Raw genomic sequence first — 14,800 nt, 5'->3', positions numbered from 1 at the left:
TGTTCATCTCACCAAGGAATAAAATATTTCAGTAGCAATTAAATTTTCTCAGTTCCTCTCTTGAATTTTCCTCAAAATATGATAATTTAGTTCTATTCTCATTAGGAATGACAGTCGAACTTCCTCATTTTCCTTTTGGAATGCCAGTTAAATGTAAGTTTTCTGAAATTGCCTTTCCAGATTCTCTAGAAATATGAGTTAACTGCTTAAATTTATTTCAAACTTGTTCTCCAATGACAGCTGCCATTTTCTCACAGACCCATTTACCATTGGCACATAACTATTCAAGTCCCTTCAGGAATGAAATTCTGTTATTCCATACTCAGTGTCTCACACACTGTCTCTGCTATAACATTTAAATGTCAGTCCCATGATTCTTTGTGTTTTCATAAAATTTCAGTTATAGTATCCAAATTTTCTGTGATAGGAAATTTTCTAATTGAATTTGAGTGGAGAGACAGACAGAGCAAAATAAAAAACAGAAAGAGACAGACAGATGGAGAAACCAAGGACAAGGACAAAACAAAATAAAACAAAATCAGAGATAGAGAGACACAGAAATAGACTCAGAAGAGAAATTCCCTCCTTTTCCTCCTCCTTCCAATATTTCCCATTCATGACCCTGGATCCAACTCTAGAATTCTTAACTCTTGTTCTTAGAATCAATCAACTTTACCTTGTTTTTATACAAAAGTTCAGAGATGTGTCTGACTCTTTCAGCCAATCACAGGATATTACTTATGTAGCATCATCTATTTTTATCCAGTGGCCAGTGTCCTATAATGCTTTCTTATTGATTAAGGATTTATTTGTGTTAGTGGTATAGAAAAGCTCATCAACTACTAGTGAATACAGTCTGCTGATCAGCCAATTCAACTGACCATCTTAATTCTCTATGATTCTATTAAAGGATAGAATTCCCTTTTACTAAAGTTGGCATATCATTTGATGGTTTGCTAAGAAAATCTGAAGACATTTTGGACTTACTTATGGAGAAAGACATATAAACAGTCTTTGTAGAACTTAGCACTCTTATTATAACAATTATTTGGAATCACATGGAAACAATTTATATTCTATACTTGAAAAAAAGAAAATTCTGCCATAATATCCATGTTCTCCTCCTAGAATCTTTCTCTGATTCCACTTTGTGGTATGGAGGTGACCTTCAGTTCCTGAAAACTTTTCTATGTCAGCATGTACTTTTTTGCCTCCAGCAATTCATATAAACAACTCCATTGAGCCTCATATACCTACTACCCATGTGAACTTTGGCAAGTCACTTAGCCTCAATTGCTTCAAAAAGAAAACTGAAAACTCCTTACATAAAGGAGTTGCCACTTGTATTTTTTGCAGGGAGAAATTGTGTTGTTTAAATGAAAGAATCTCGGTGATACCACCATTTCTTTTATGGCTCACCAGATGTAGATATGAGAAAATTACTAGTCTCAAAGACACCTTTAAAAATTCCTAGTGCCAAGGTATTGGTTTATTTCTATACTCTCATTCCCTAAACTTCTTTTCCCTCCTCTTCTAGAATATTCCTCTTTCCCTCTCTTTCCATTTTTTTTCTAAAACCAAGACCCCACAAAACCACTAATAGATCTATAGATTAAAGTTTGCTCTCTGTCAGATTATGATCATGTCAATTGCTTTAATGGTGATATTGTGAAGTTCTTTTTTTCCCCTCTTTAATAAAAATAAGTTTGTATTTTTAGCCTAGTGTAAACATAGCAGTTTTGGACATCTGTGGGAACTACTATCTCCCACTGCAGACTTGAGGGTCCCAGATAGTGTCAGAGAGCACTCTGCTTAGGGATCTCCATAGCAACAACAGCCTTTATCTTGCAAGGAATACTAATGTCAGAAGGACCCTATGGTTCCTTAGAAGGGCATAGCAATCCTAAAATAGCACCCTTGGCCTTTATGCAGAGAAGCACAGGCTTTAATTAGAAATATATTTTTTTTAAATGAAACTATGTCATAAGGCTGGATAGCTGTATACTGCTTTTCCAAAAGATCACCTCAACTAGTTATTGATCTAGATTAAAAATAAAGCCTTCTAAACTCTTAGAAATGGCTGCCGGTGATACTTATGCAATAAAGTAGTTAAAAGATTCTTATGTGACTCTTCTCTTAATAGAGAATGAAAGGATATACTTCACATATATTTCTTTTTTAAAAAACTTTCATTCAGCCAAAATCTGCCTTTCCCTTTCCTATCCCCACACTCAATTAGGGATAAAGGAAGAAAAATAAAATCAGTGTTTAGAAGTATGTGTAGTTGAAAGAGGCAGAGACAAGAGGGAGTAAAAGCAAGCAATTATTTGAATTCTCCAAAATTTCCCTCCAAAGAACATTAAAATAATATGTGGAAATTAGTTTTGGGACAGCAAAACGAAAAAGAAGGGGGGGGGGAAATAGAATAATATTCTAGCCCAAGTCAACTTAAAAGGTAAACAGGAAAGGTTTGTCTTGTTGGCATGAATATGGAATACAATCCAGTTCAGGCCCTATCTTAGGAAGTCAGCAATATGTCCAAAAAGCCAGCAACAGAATACACCTTGATAAGTCAAACAATCAATGCCCTGACAGGTAAGCAGCAGGCCTAGGAGGTGATTGGTTCAAGCAGCAGTGGTTTCCATAACACTCAGCCCAAAGTAAGAGGTTAAATAATTGTGTAGAAGGCATAGAGCATAGCACAAGCCAGGAGAGAAGTGACAGCACCTCTCTTTAAATCATACAAAAACAACAAAAAAAGAACCTGAGCATAGAAATCTACTAAGGTGACAGGAAAGGGGAAAAAACTCAGAAGAGGAAAACTTCCAAAATGGCTATAGGCAAAACCTCAAAGAAAAAAGTGCACTGTTCTCAGACCTCCCCCCAAAAAATTAATGGAAGAACTACAAAAAGACTTTTAAAAACCAAATATAAGAATAAAAAGGAAAAAAATGGAAGATATGGGAGTGATAAAACAGAATCATTAAAAAAAAGAATAAACACCTCAATAAAGGAATTGCAAAATGAAAAAATATATATATGTGCAAAAATTTGCTGAAGATAACTTTTCAAAAAGCAGAATTGGGCAAATGGAAGAGATAATACAAAAGCTCACAGAAGAAAGAATTGCTTAAAAATTAGAACATGAGTTATTAAGAAACAACTAAGCAAATCAAAAGAATGAAAGAATAGAAGAAAATGTGAAATACTTCATTGGAAAAACAACTGCCTGAAAAATAGATCTGTGAGAGATAATTTAAGAATTATTGGATGACCTATAAGCCATGTTTAAAAAAGAAGAGCCTAGATTTCATAATTCAAGAAATTATGAAACAAAACTGCCCTCATATTGTAGAACCAGAGGGTAAAATAGAATTTGAAAGAATTTACCTATCAACTCTTGAAAGAGATCCCAAAATGAAAACCCAAAGAAATATTGTAGCCAAATTCCAGAGCTTCCAGGTAAAGGAGAAAGTATTGCAAGTGTCCAAAAAGAAGTAATTCAAATATCATGAAGCCATACGCAGTATATCACAGGATTTATCAGTTTCAGCATTAAAGGAAAAGAGGATTTAGAATATCACAGATATTTTAAAGGGCAAAGAAGCTAGGATTATAACCAAGAATCACCTACCCAGAAAAACTGAATATAATCCTTCAGGGAGATAAAGGAAAACTAAATGAAATAAAGGACTTTCAATTTTTCCTAATAAGAAGACAAAAGTTGAATAGAAAATTTAATTTTCAAATACATAACTCAAGAAAAGCATAAAAAGGAAAACAAGAAAAAAATAAGAAGTCATAAGGAATCCAATAAGATTAAACTATTTGCATTCCAAATGAAAAGATGAACTTTATCATTGTTGGGACAATTAGGCAAATACATAGATAGAGAATGTAGGTTGATTATGATGGAATGATATATAAAAACATTAAAGTGTAAGAAAGAGGGAAGGGAGAAATAGAATGGGAGTAAGTTATATCACTTAAGAGAGTGACAAAAAAGCTTTTATAGTAGTGGGAAAATGCAAGTGATGGCAGGCAATGTTTGAACATTAATATCATTGGAATTGGTTGAAAAGAATAACATATATACTCATTGGGTATAGAAATATCTTATTCTTCAGGGGAGTAGAATAGGGAGGTGACAAGGGGCCAATAGAAGTAAAGTAACTCTATCTACTACACAAATTAGCCGCTCCTATATTCTTACATCAAGAAAACAGAGAAAGATTATATCAACAAATTAGGCATAAAACTAAAAAAAATTAGAAAAAATTTAAAATCCCATATTAAACCAAAATTGGAAATACTAAAAATCAAAGGAGAGATTAAGAAAACTGAAAGTAAGAAAACCATTGAACTAATGAATAAAATTAGACTTGTTTTATGAAAAAACAATAAAATAGATAAATCATTATTAATTTTATCTTAAGAAGAAAATCAAATTACCAAAAATAAAAAGGGTGAACTTACCAACAATAAAGAGGAAATTTTAAATTAGGAGCTATTTTTTTTCAATTACATACCAGTGAATCTAACAATCTAAATTAAAAAAAAAAAAAAAGATTAGTAGTTACTAAAAATGCAAACTTCCCAGATGAACAGAAGATGAATTAGAATATATAAATAAGTATATAAATACTTATTTTTTAGTTAGTAACATAAAAAATTGAACAAGCCATCAATTAAATTCCAAAGAAAAAATCCCCAGAACCAGATGGATTCACAAATGAATTTGACCAAACATTTAAATAAAAACTAATTCCAATACTATATGAGTAATTTGGGGAAACAGGCAAATATGGAATGTTTTATAAAGCCAAGAAAAGTTACAAAATTAAGCTATATAAACAAAAAAGAACATTTAGTCAATTCATAGAAGGAAAATGGGAAGGAAGGTGGCTTAGCTACATCAGATCTCAAAAGTATTTTATAAAGTGGTAATGATCATAATAATCTGATACTGGCTAAGAAATCAGTGGAGAAGATTAAGTACACAGTATACAATAGATAATGAATGGCCAAAGTAATATAGAGTTTGACAAATGAAAAAATCATGGTTTGGAAACAAGAAGTCACTACTTGACCAAAAAAAAAAAAAAAAATGCTGGAAAAACAAGAAAGCAATTTGGAAGAAACTAGGTATAGATGAACAACTCACACTGTACCAAGATAGGGTTGGAATAGACAATTGATTGAGACATAAGGGATGCTACCATAAACAAATTAGGTGAGCATGGAATAGTTTATCTGTCAAATCTATGGATTTGATTAATCTGACTAAAAATCTGATTAAACAAAAGATGGGGATTGTGTAAAATGAATAGTTTTGATTACATAAAAGTAATGCTTTACCTCTCTAACTAGAGATGGGTAACATGTTTCAATATTAGTCCTCTGGAATCCCCATCAGAGCTCTGGATCAGAGTTCTAATTCTTTCAATGTCATTTGTCTACTACTTTGATTTTATAACATGTTTTAAAAATCATTCTCCTTGCTCTCCTAACTGCATCAGTTCACACAAATATTTCTAGATTTTTTCTCTTAAGTTGTCCTCTTTTCATTTTCTGTAGCACAATAACATTCTATAACATTCATATGCCATAATTCCCAATTTAGAGGTACTTTTTCATATTCTCATTTTTTTCTACCTTAAAAAGATCCATAAGTATTTTGCAAATAATTAGTTAGGATTTTTTTTTAATTTATATCTGCAATAACCTGCCTTCTACTAATCCTACCTGCTCCTATTTTCTTTTTCCTTCCTGTTTCCTTATTGAGTGAAATGTCCTTTTTACTCAATCTGTGTATAAGGGCATGATGTGGACATGGGAGGAGAATTTTTCCCTCCTTTTACTATTTCAGATAAGAATAAGGTACAATTGTCAGCCACTAATCCCTCCCCACTTCCTTCTTGTTTATATGAATATGTACCTTCACATCCTAAATATGTAAAATAATTTCCCCAACTTTTCTTTCTCTTTTCCTTTCAGTATATTTCTCTTCCCTTTCTTTATGCTATTATTTCAAGGTAAAAGTCAACAAAACCACTCCAGGCCTTCTGTCAAAATTAGACTCCCTCCATGAATTCTAAAGACAAAAGTTCAAAAGGAACACATGTATAATCTTCCCATATGGAATTTAAGCAGTTAATCCTTGGTTAGTTCTTTATGGTTATTGATTCCTGCTTATTTTTTAAAATAATTCTCTTATTTCCTGTGTTTGAACTTCAATGTTTCTGCACAGTTAACGTTTTCAAAATAAAATAAATGATTGGAAGTTCTCTATTATATTAATGATTCATCTTGAAAAATGATTATAATCAGTTTACTAAGTAACCTATTCTTGTCTATAAACCTAAAGTTTTGTAATATCTTATTCCAAGCTCTCTGTTTCATCAAAATAGTGGCTCCTAAATCATGTGTCCTTTTAACTGAGGCTTGTAAACACTTGATTTTTTTTTTTTCTTTATGGCTGTTTGCAATTTTTTTTCTTTAATCTAAAAATTCTGATTTTTGCTATTATCTTCCTGGAATTTTTCATTTTAGAATTCCTTTTAGAAAGTGGCCAGAGGAATCTAGTTCTACATTTCTCTTTGACTCTAAAATAATTGGGTGTTTTTCTTCAAAGGATTTTTGAAATATGATGTCTAAGCTTTTTCTTTTTTAATCATAGCTTTCAGTAGTACAATTCTTCTTTTTTTATCCTTGATCCTTTTTCCTCAAATCAGTTGTTTTTGCTGTGAGACAATTTAAGTTTTCTTTTATTTTCAGCATTTCAAATTTGCTCTGATATTTCTTGGTATCTTGTGGCTTTTACAAATGTATTCTCACTTTTTGTACTAAGATCTTGATTCTTTTTTTCCAATTATTTCTTTCCTAAATCCCATTTCTTTTCTAACACTCCCATTTCATTTATAAAACTATTTTTTTATTTTTAAAAATATTCTTGCTTCTTTTACAGGAATTCTAGTTGAATTTGTGTATATATTATTCTTATGTTTGATTTTTGTATGTATGTGTATATGTATGTATGTTTTAGAATGATTCTTTTCTACTGGTTTGTCATTTGAGTGAACTTAGCATTATAAATAGCTTTTTGTGAGATAATGTTGTATTTGTTTATAATAAAATTATAAAATTAATTTTATTTATTTATACATCAGGAACCTATTTCCTGATCTGGGATTTAATAAGGTCAGAATCTGTAGTGTCCTAGAGGTGAAATCTGGACTGATATTTTACTGCTTTCTTGATGTATTGAGATTCATGTTATTTTAAGATATCAGGTACAATTAAAATCAGGGAACTACAAGCTTTCAGTGCTCTCAATATATTTCAATTAAGGACAAAATCTAATATACTTATATGAGTTCTGTAAATACTTGATTTGGGTTTGTGTCTGAAAAACAATAGACCACAGCTGGACTCAACCACTATCAATCAGATAAAAGGCCTGCTGGTTTAGACAGCATAAAGACATATAATGCTAAGTGACTTTTCTAAGGGTCATACAATTAATAAGTATCTAAGTCCATATTTGAACTCAAAAAGATCAGTCTTTCTGACCTCAGGCCTAGCATTCTATTTACTACAAGAGAGGTCAATAGATAGATAGATACACAGGTAATAAATACACATACATATATACATATATGTGTATAAATTCGCACAAGCACATGCCTATGTGTGTATTGTATATAATGCATGTGTATAAATGTGTACATGTATACATACATATAAACTTCTTTTAGCTTTTCTGTTGAACCTTTCATTTTTGTTTAGTCAAAAATAAGTCAAAGTTAAAAAAAATTGTTTCAGGAAATAGGTGTTAGAGTGCTTCTTTACTGAATGGCTTCTTGGTCAATATTCTAGTATCTATGTTGCTTTTTGTAATATTTGTGAAAAGTTGGCACTGATTAGTTCTTTGAGAAGGTAGCTAAATCTGAAGAAATAAAAATAGGAAATCTAGTTCTTTCAGTTTTTGCCATTCCCTAGCCATGTGAACTTTGACTGGAGGGGAGCCATGTTAAACTGAGTCCTTAGTCTATAATTAAAACAACTTGAACCACCTTGCCAATTTTTTCTTTTCTTTTTATTTTCACCAAGAAATCTGAGGACTTATGCTTTCTCTTGAAATGGTACATAAAATTGACTCTTAAATCTCTCTATCTCAGAGTAACATAGGGGGCAGGGTCATAGCAACCACTTATTGGATTACTATGGTATTACTCCTTTGGCATTCTCCTTGAAAATCACTCAAAAGTATCATGAGAGACAAATGGAACCTATTATTCTCTTTTGTTGGATTGCCAGCCTTCACTACACATTTGTTAATACACTTATCACAAGCATTTTGAATTAGTTAAATCCCTAAGAGACTTTTTTGGGGTGAATCCTAGTTGTTTTTCCAGTTTCCTTGTACTAAAAGATTTGTTGACATGTCCTGGCAAAGGTTCCAAGTTGCCTTATAGAAGGAATGACAACTTAATACCAATAAATTGCTGGAGTCTCTTCAAAAGAATAATACTGTACAAATATACAAAAGTATCATTATTAGCTCATCTTATGATAAGAATTGAAGCTTTTAAAAAATCTGACAATTACATTATTTGTTCTATAAGATACAATCAGCAGGATGATTTCAGAAAGGCCTGGAGAGATTTACATGAACTGATCTAAGTGAAATGAGTAGAACCATGAGAACATTGTACACAGAGGCAGCAAGATTATAAGATGATCAGTTCTATTGATGTGGCTCTTTTAAACAATGAGGTGATTTCAAGCCAGTTCCAATGATCTTGTGATGGAGAGAGTCATCTGCTCCCAGAGAGAGGACTGTGGGAATTGAATATAGATCACAACATAGTATTTTTTGTTATCTTTTTTTGTTATCTTTTCCTTGAATTTTGCTTTCTTTCCCATTTTTTTTCCTTTTTGATATGATTTTTCTCATGCACCATGAAAATTATGGAAATAAGTATAGAAGAATTGCATATGTTTAACATATTACTTGCCATCTAGGGGAGGGAATGGAGGAAGGAAGGGAGAAAAATTTGGAACATACGGTTTTTATAAAGGGAATATTGAAAACTATCTTTGTATACATTTTTGGTATATATTTTGAAAATTAAAAAGATTATCATTTTTTTTTAATCTAGGATTACCTGGTTTATAATAATAGTCCAGGTTCCAGGGCATATCTAGTATAACTCTGTTTATATCCTAAGATAGTGTAATAACTGTAAAATGCTGAATCTAGACTAAAGAAGACCTATTTTTATGAATTTAAATCTAGCCTCAGGACACTTAATAGCTATATTATCTTAGGCAAGTTACTTAACCTTTTTTGCCTCAGTTTCTCCATCTGTAAAATAAACTAGAGAAGAAAATGACAAACCACTCAGTATTTTTGCCACAAAAAAAATAAAATAAAATAAAATAAAACAACTCCAAATGAAGTCACAAAGAATCAGGCACAACTGAACAATAACCACTTTGATATTATAAATGTATTATATTAATAATTATAGATGGAAACTGAAGCATGTCAGCACATAACTCTTTTTTTTAAAGAAATCATTCATGTCTATATTTCAAAGATGCTTAAGTAAGGTTTATATAAAGAGAGGCTATATGCATTGTTGCTTATTATTGGTGAAATTTTATATCTCTATATTTTCATTTTCAAAACACCCTTTTCAGTAAACTGAAGCATTAGCTCCTAAGTCTTCCTTCCTACTGAAAGGCTTGCCTGCTGCTCTTTCCATTTCTCAATAGTTTCATGAAATAATTAAGGCCTGGCAGTGTTTTAAAGTACAATCCACTAACAGTACTTTGAAAAAAACCCTACTTTATCCTCTTTGTTCAAAAATAAACTAGTTGAAAAGAAATGTTACATGTCTGAGTAGAGATACAGTAATACATCAAGGACATGAGCAGTCCCAAGTACCTTCTTTCTTCAGGCCTTCAAAAAATTGGTTATTAGATTCTATCCTTTCCATAAAGTCTCATGGCAGAGCTTCAGAGAGCTATATCAATGAATAGGAATGGTGGAGAGGGAATAAGGCAGATATAGAGTTTTGCCTCTTAACCTTTTACTTCATAGCTCTCTCTTGAATGTCACATATTTATTGAAAACAACTCACTTATCACATGCACTAAAGTCTGTCAAGTGCTATATGAATATATATGTTTAAATTTATATGGATCAAATGTGTATATGTACATGCAATTGCACATAAATGTTATAATATGTACATACACATTGGTGCATATAATTAAATATTGTTTCATCTATATTTTACATTGCATGTAAATATTATTCTATATGAATGTTATACATTTGCGTACTCAGACATATGTATACAGATGTAGGGTTTGATTCTTTATGAACCCATTTAGGGTTTTGTTTGTTTGAAAAATTCTAGAGTGGTTTGCCATTTCTCCCTCTAACTCATTTTACAAATAAGGAATTGGTTAAGTGACTTGCTCAAGGTCACATAACTGGTAAGTATCTGAGAGCAGATTTGAATTCCAGAAGATATGTCTTCCTGACTTCAGGACCAGCATTTTATCTGCTGTTCTCATAGTCATATGCATGCATGCATATATGCATGTGTGTATACATTTATGCACACGTATAATTGCATATAATTATATGTGTATTATGTGCTTGTGTCTGTGTGTACATGTACATACATATACTGTGTAGATAAGCATGTTTGTGTTGTACACATACGCACATAATCACATATATACACACATATGCAGATTGTGATCACATTGGATAATTTATACATATACATACATATTTGAATATATACATACAAATATACATATTCCTTAAATTCAATATTTCATTTCCTTACTCTCAGCATTTCATTGGTCATTCTCTGTGCCTGAAAGTTGTTTGTTTTCACCTCTAATTTGTGAATTACCTAGCTTGCTTCAAAGAACAGCTTAGTTCCCACCTTCTCCAAATTTTTCTCAGACTACCTTTACTCCCTCACTTCCCTACTTCTAAGATTATCTTCCATTTTATATAAGATATGTGTGTATACACATATAAGCATACATTTTATATGTGTACATGTGTGTAACAACTGTGTATTGGGTATATGTATGTTTATTTGCATTTTAGTCTTTATATTCTCAGACTGAGCATATAGCATTTTTAATTTTTTTTCCTTGTGAACATAGTAAAAAGCACCTAAAAATGCAAATTGACTAAAAAATTTGACTGATTATTAAGAGGATGAAAATTTCTAAAGGAAAATATAAAACAAGAGAAAAATAAATTGAGGAAGAGAAACACTTTATAGAGAGCAGAAGGTATAATATTACAGATTTTAAGTTTCATAATTTCCATGTTTAGGTCACTGTGAGGGAAAGATAGAGGAGAGGGGAGAGGATAGACATTATTTTTTACTATAAATTTATATTCCAAAATAACAATAATGATTTTAAAAAAATAAGCACACCAGATTTATTCATGTGAAATAGTGCTGTCTCCTTCAGAATAGTCACCTTGGTAAGCTATATTATTGTTTCAATTATGCTGCTGTTGCTCAAACCATCTTTGGAGACAGTTTATGAGCCACTAAAGAAAATGATCCTCATTACTTTAGGGTCATGTCTTATTTTTTACCAGGTGTAATAATCCAGGCTAGTCCACATCTTATTCATGAGACTTGTCTTGGAATGTTTTGTCAGTTTTAGAGAATCAAGTGCTGAATAATACACTGCAGCCTGTGAAGGCATTTCTCCCAAAAGAGGTCCAAATCTGTTCTCCACAATGGTGATACCTTTGGAATACAGACTCCCATAGGGTCATTTTGCAGAGGAACATAATGATTTGGAATTGTTTCATTTTGCACTATAAATTGTACTCACTATCTTGCTCTCCCTACCTAGAATAAAGACTTCCTTTGTAAAGGGCTGAAACTCTTAAAAAGGTATGCTTGCATCAGCAGCTTAAGGCTAATTACCTATTGGACAATAACTCTATTAGCATATGCTTGGAATTTCTCTTTCACTGTTGATACTAGCTCCATGCTTGGGGTTAAGAGAATTGTAGGTAAAGATTAGGGGGTGGAGTGACAGAAGGAGAGAACTTCACTTGGCCTCAGGAGGAGGAGGAGAAAAGTGTGGAGACTCATGGGGATTCTGGATCAAGGAAGGATCCTTGTCAAAACTCCTGGCAGTTTTGTCCATCTCCTTCACTTTTCCCACTAAAGACCAAGGACTTTTACTTATTCTGACTCTGGCTGATCCTGAGACTTCCAGGGATCTAGTCCGGACTTTACATTCCTTTCTTTGGAGGACATCAGTTTGTGTAATACTGTAAAAACAGAACTTATGTATAATTTCAGATCTACCTTGTTTTACACAATCAATCAATAAATATATTAAATATTTATTATATATCAGACAGCTAGGTGGCAAATAGAGTGCCAGGTCTGGAGCCAGGTAGACTCCTCTTCTTGAGTTCAAACTCAACCTCAGACACTTTCAAGCTGAAGGACCTAAGCAAGTCATTTAATCTTGTTTGTCTAAGGTTCCTCATCTATAAAATGAGCAGGAGAAAGAGATAGCAAACCACTCCACTTTTTCTTTTCCAAGAAAGCCTGCCAAACAAGACAGAAAAACAACTAATCAAAATGTAGCAGGCACTGTGCTGAGTGGTCACAATACAAAAAAAAGCAAAAACAAACAATAAACAAGTGAATGGATGGGTTGATGGATGGATGGGGATGAATAAACAAAAAAAGATAAATGAATGAATGAATGGTGGAATAAATAAATAAAACAAAAAATAAATAAATAAAACATCTCAGCACTCAGGAACCCGAGGTTCTAAAGGAAGAGAACAAAAACAGAACAATTATTTAAATCTTTGAATATTCCACTTCTGTGTTTACATTTTCCCAGTAGGTTGATAATAACTTAATTGCATCAGTATGCTATATAGTAGAAAGAGTATCCAACTAAGAAAAAGTAAATGAATTGGGAGGAAGGGGCAAGGAAGAGATATTTATCAAGCATTTTCTTATTTGAAAGCTCTGTGAACAGAAATAAAAAACACAATTATTTTAAGGAATTCACATTCTAATTAAAAAAAAACCCACAAATTACAACCAGGTGTTGGAAAATGTAGGTTTTAGCTCCCAATTCATCAGCTCATAGCAAACAATTCAATTCAGAATATCAGTTTGCTTATCCATCAAATCAAGATTGTTATATTTGGCCTATCTACTTTATGGAGATATTATAAGCATCAAAACACATAATATGTGTGAAAAGAATTTGTACAGCATAAAGTACTAAGCAAGAATGAAATACTTTGTTTCAATATCTCTATGCTCAATAGCATCATGGTTTGATCCTATTTCCTTCATTTCTATGATTAATGTGTATGTGCATGTGTGTGTGTATATATGACACAGACTGATGGATAGGTTCATGGATAGATCAAGAAACAGAAAAAAGAGGGGCTGGGGACAAGAGAGGGGAGGAGAAAGAAACAAAGAAAAAAGAATGAAAGAGAAAAATGAAGGGAAGGAAGAAAGATGAAAATAAGAAAGGAAGGAAGGAAGGAAGAGAGGGAAGGAAGGAAGGAAGGAAGGAAGGAAGGAAGGAAGGAAGGAAGGAAGGAAGGAAGGAAGGAAGGAAGGAAGGAAGGAAGGAAGGAAGGAAGGAAGGAAGGAAGGAAGGAAGGAAGGAAGGAAGGAAGGAAGGAAGGAAGGAAGGAAGGAAGGAAGGAAGGAAGGAAGGAAGGAAGGGAGAGAAGGAAAGAGGAAGAAGAAAGGAAGAATAAGATAAAAGAAAGAAAATAACATTTCCCTTCAAGAAGCTTATATTTCATTCTCTCTGAAGTATCTTCTTTCTTCTTGAAGGTCCCAGGTATCTGGTTTATCTTTGCTATATTGCAAGAAAACAGATCTTTACCAGTGTGAGTAACACCTGATATAGATACTCCCATCATCAAATAAACTCTAGGGAGTTAGTTGCTTGATAGAATGTTTAATGACAGTGCTAGTAGGTGTCAGAAGAAGCACTTGAACCCAGGCCTCCTAGATTTTAAACCTAGCAGTACTACCTACTACCCTCTTCACTATATACAATGATAAAAGTTCATTAAAGGTGGAGGCCCTGCAAAAAGGATTATTTCTCCCCTTTATTGTATTATAAATAACACATATGTGGAATGACATTGCCCTGAGATTTCTATTTTTTAGTCAGATTTGTTGAGACCAACAACCTAAGTTTGAGAATTTTGAGAAAGAACAGGCAAAAGGCAACAAGATTCATTGAACTGCCTTTCTATCAGAAACCAGTATCATTAGCACAGCTTGTAAATAGTTCTAAACCACTTCCAATAAGGTAAGCACCAACTTGGAAAATATGTATTCCTGTTTAATGTTTGTACATTTTTCTAAACTCTTGCTTCACTTCCTACCTCCCCCCCCCCATTTTGTTGTATAGCACAGATGACATGTTTAATAATTCATGTGCTTTGGTAGCTGTAATGAGTCTCCAGACGTGCTTGGCTCCTAAATGTGTCTAGCATAGTGACATTTTTGAAAAATCTTGAGATTTTCCCTTGGATTCAATTGCTGTGTTGGGGAAAAGACTATGTTTCACCATCAGAATCACTATTGTCATCCAATGCCAATTTGGTTTGGCTACTTTTCTTATCTTCATATATTGTACTATGGTCTGATTCCATCTAACCTAGAAAAGCAAGAACACCCCTTCATTTATCAAAGTCATTAAGTTGGTCAAAGAGGCTCCT

This window comes from Sminthopsis crassicaudata, chromosome 2, assembly GCF_048593235.1.
Source record: "Sminthopsis crassicaudata isolate SCR6 chromosome 2, ASM4859323v1, whole genome shotgun sequence".
Lineage (NCBI taxonomy): Eukaryota > Metazoa > Chordata > Mammalia > Dasyuromorphia > Dasyuridae > Sminthopsis > Sminthopsis crassicaudata.
The sequence above is the reverse complement of the archived record's forward strand: the minus strand, read 5'-3'. Positions refer to the sequence as shown.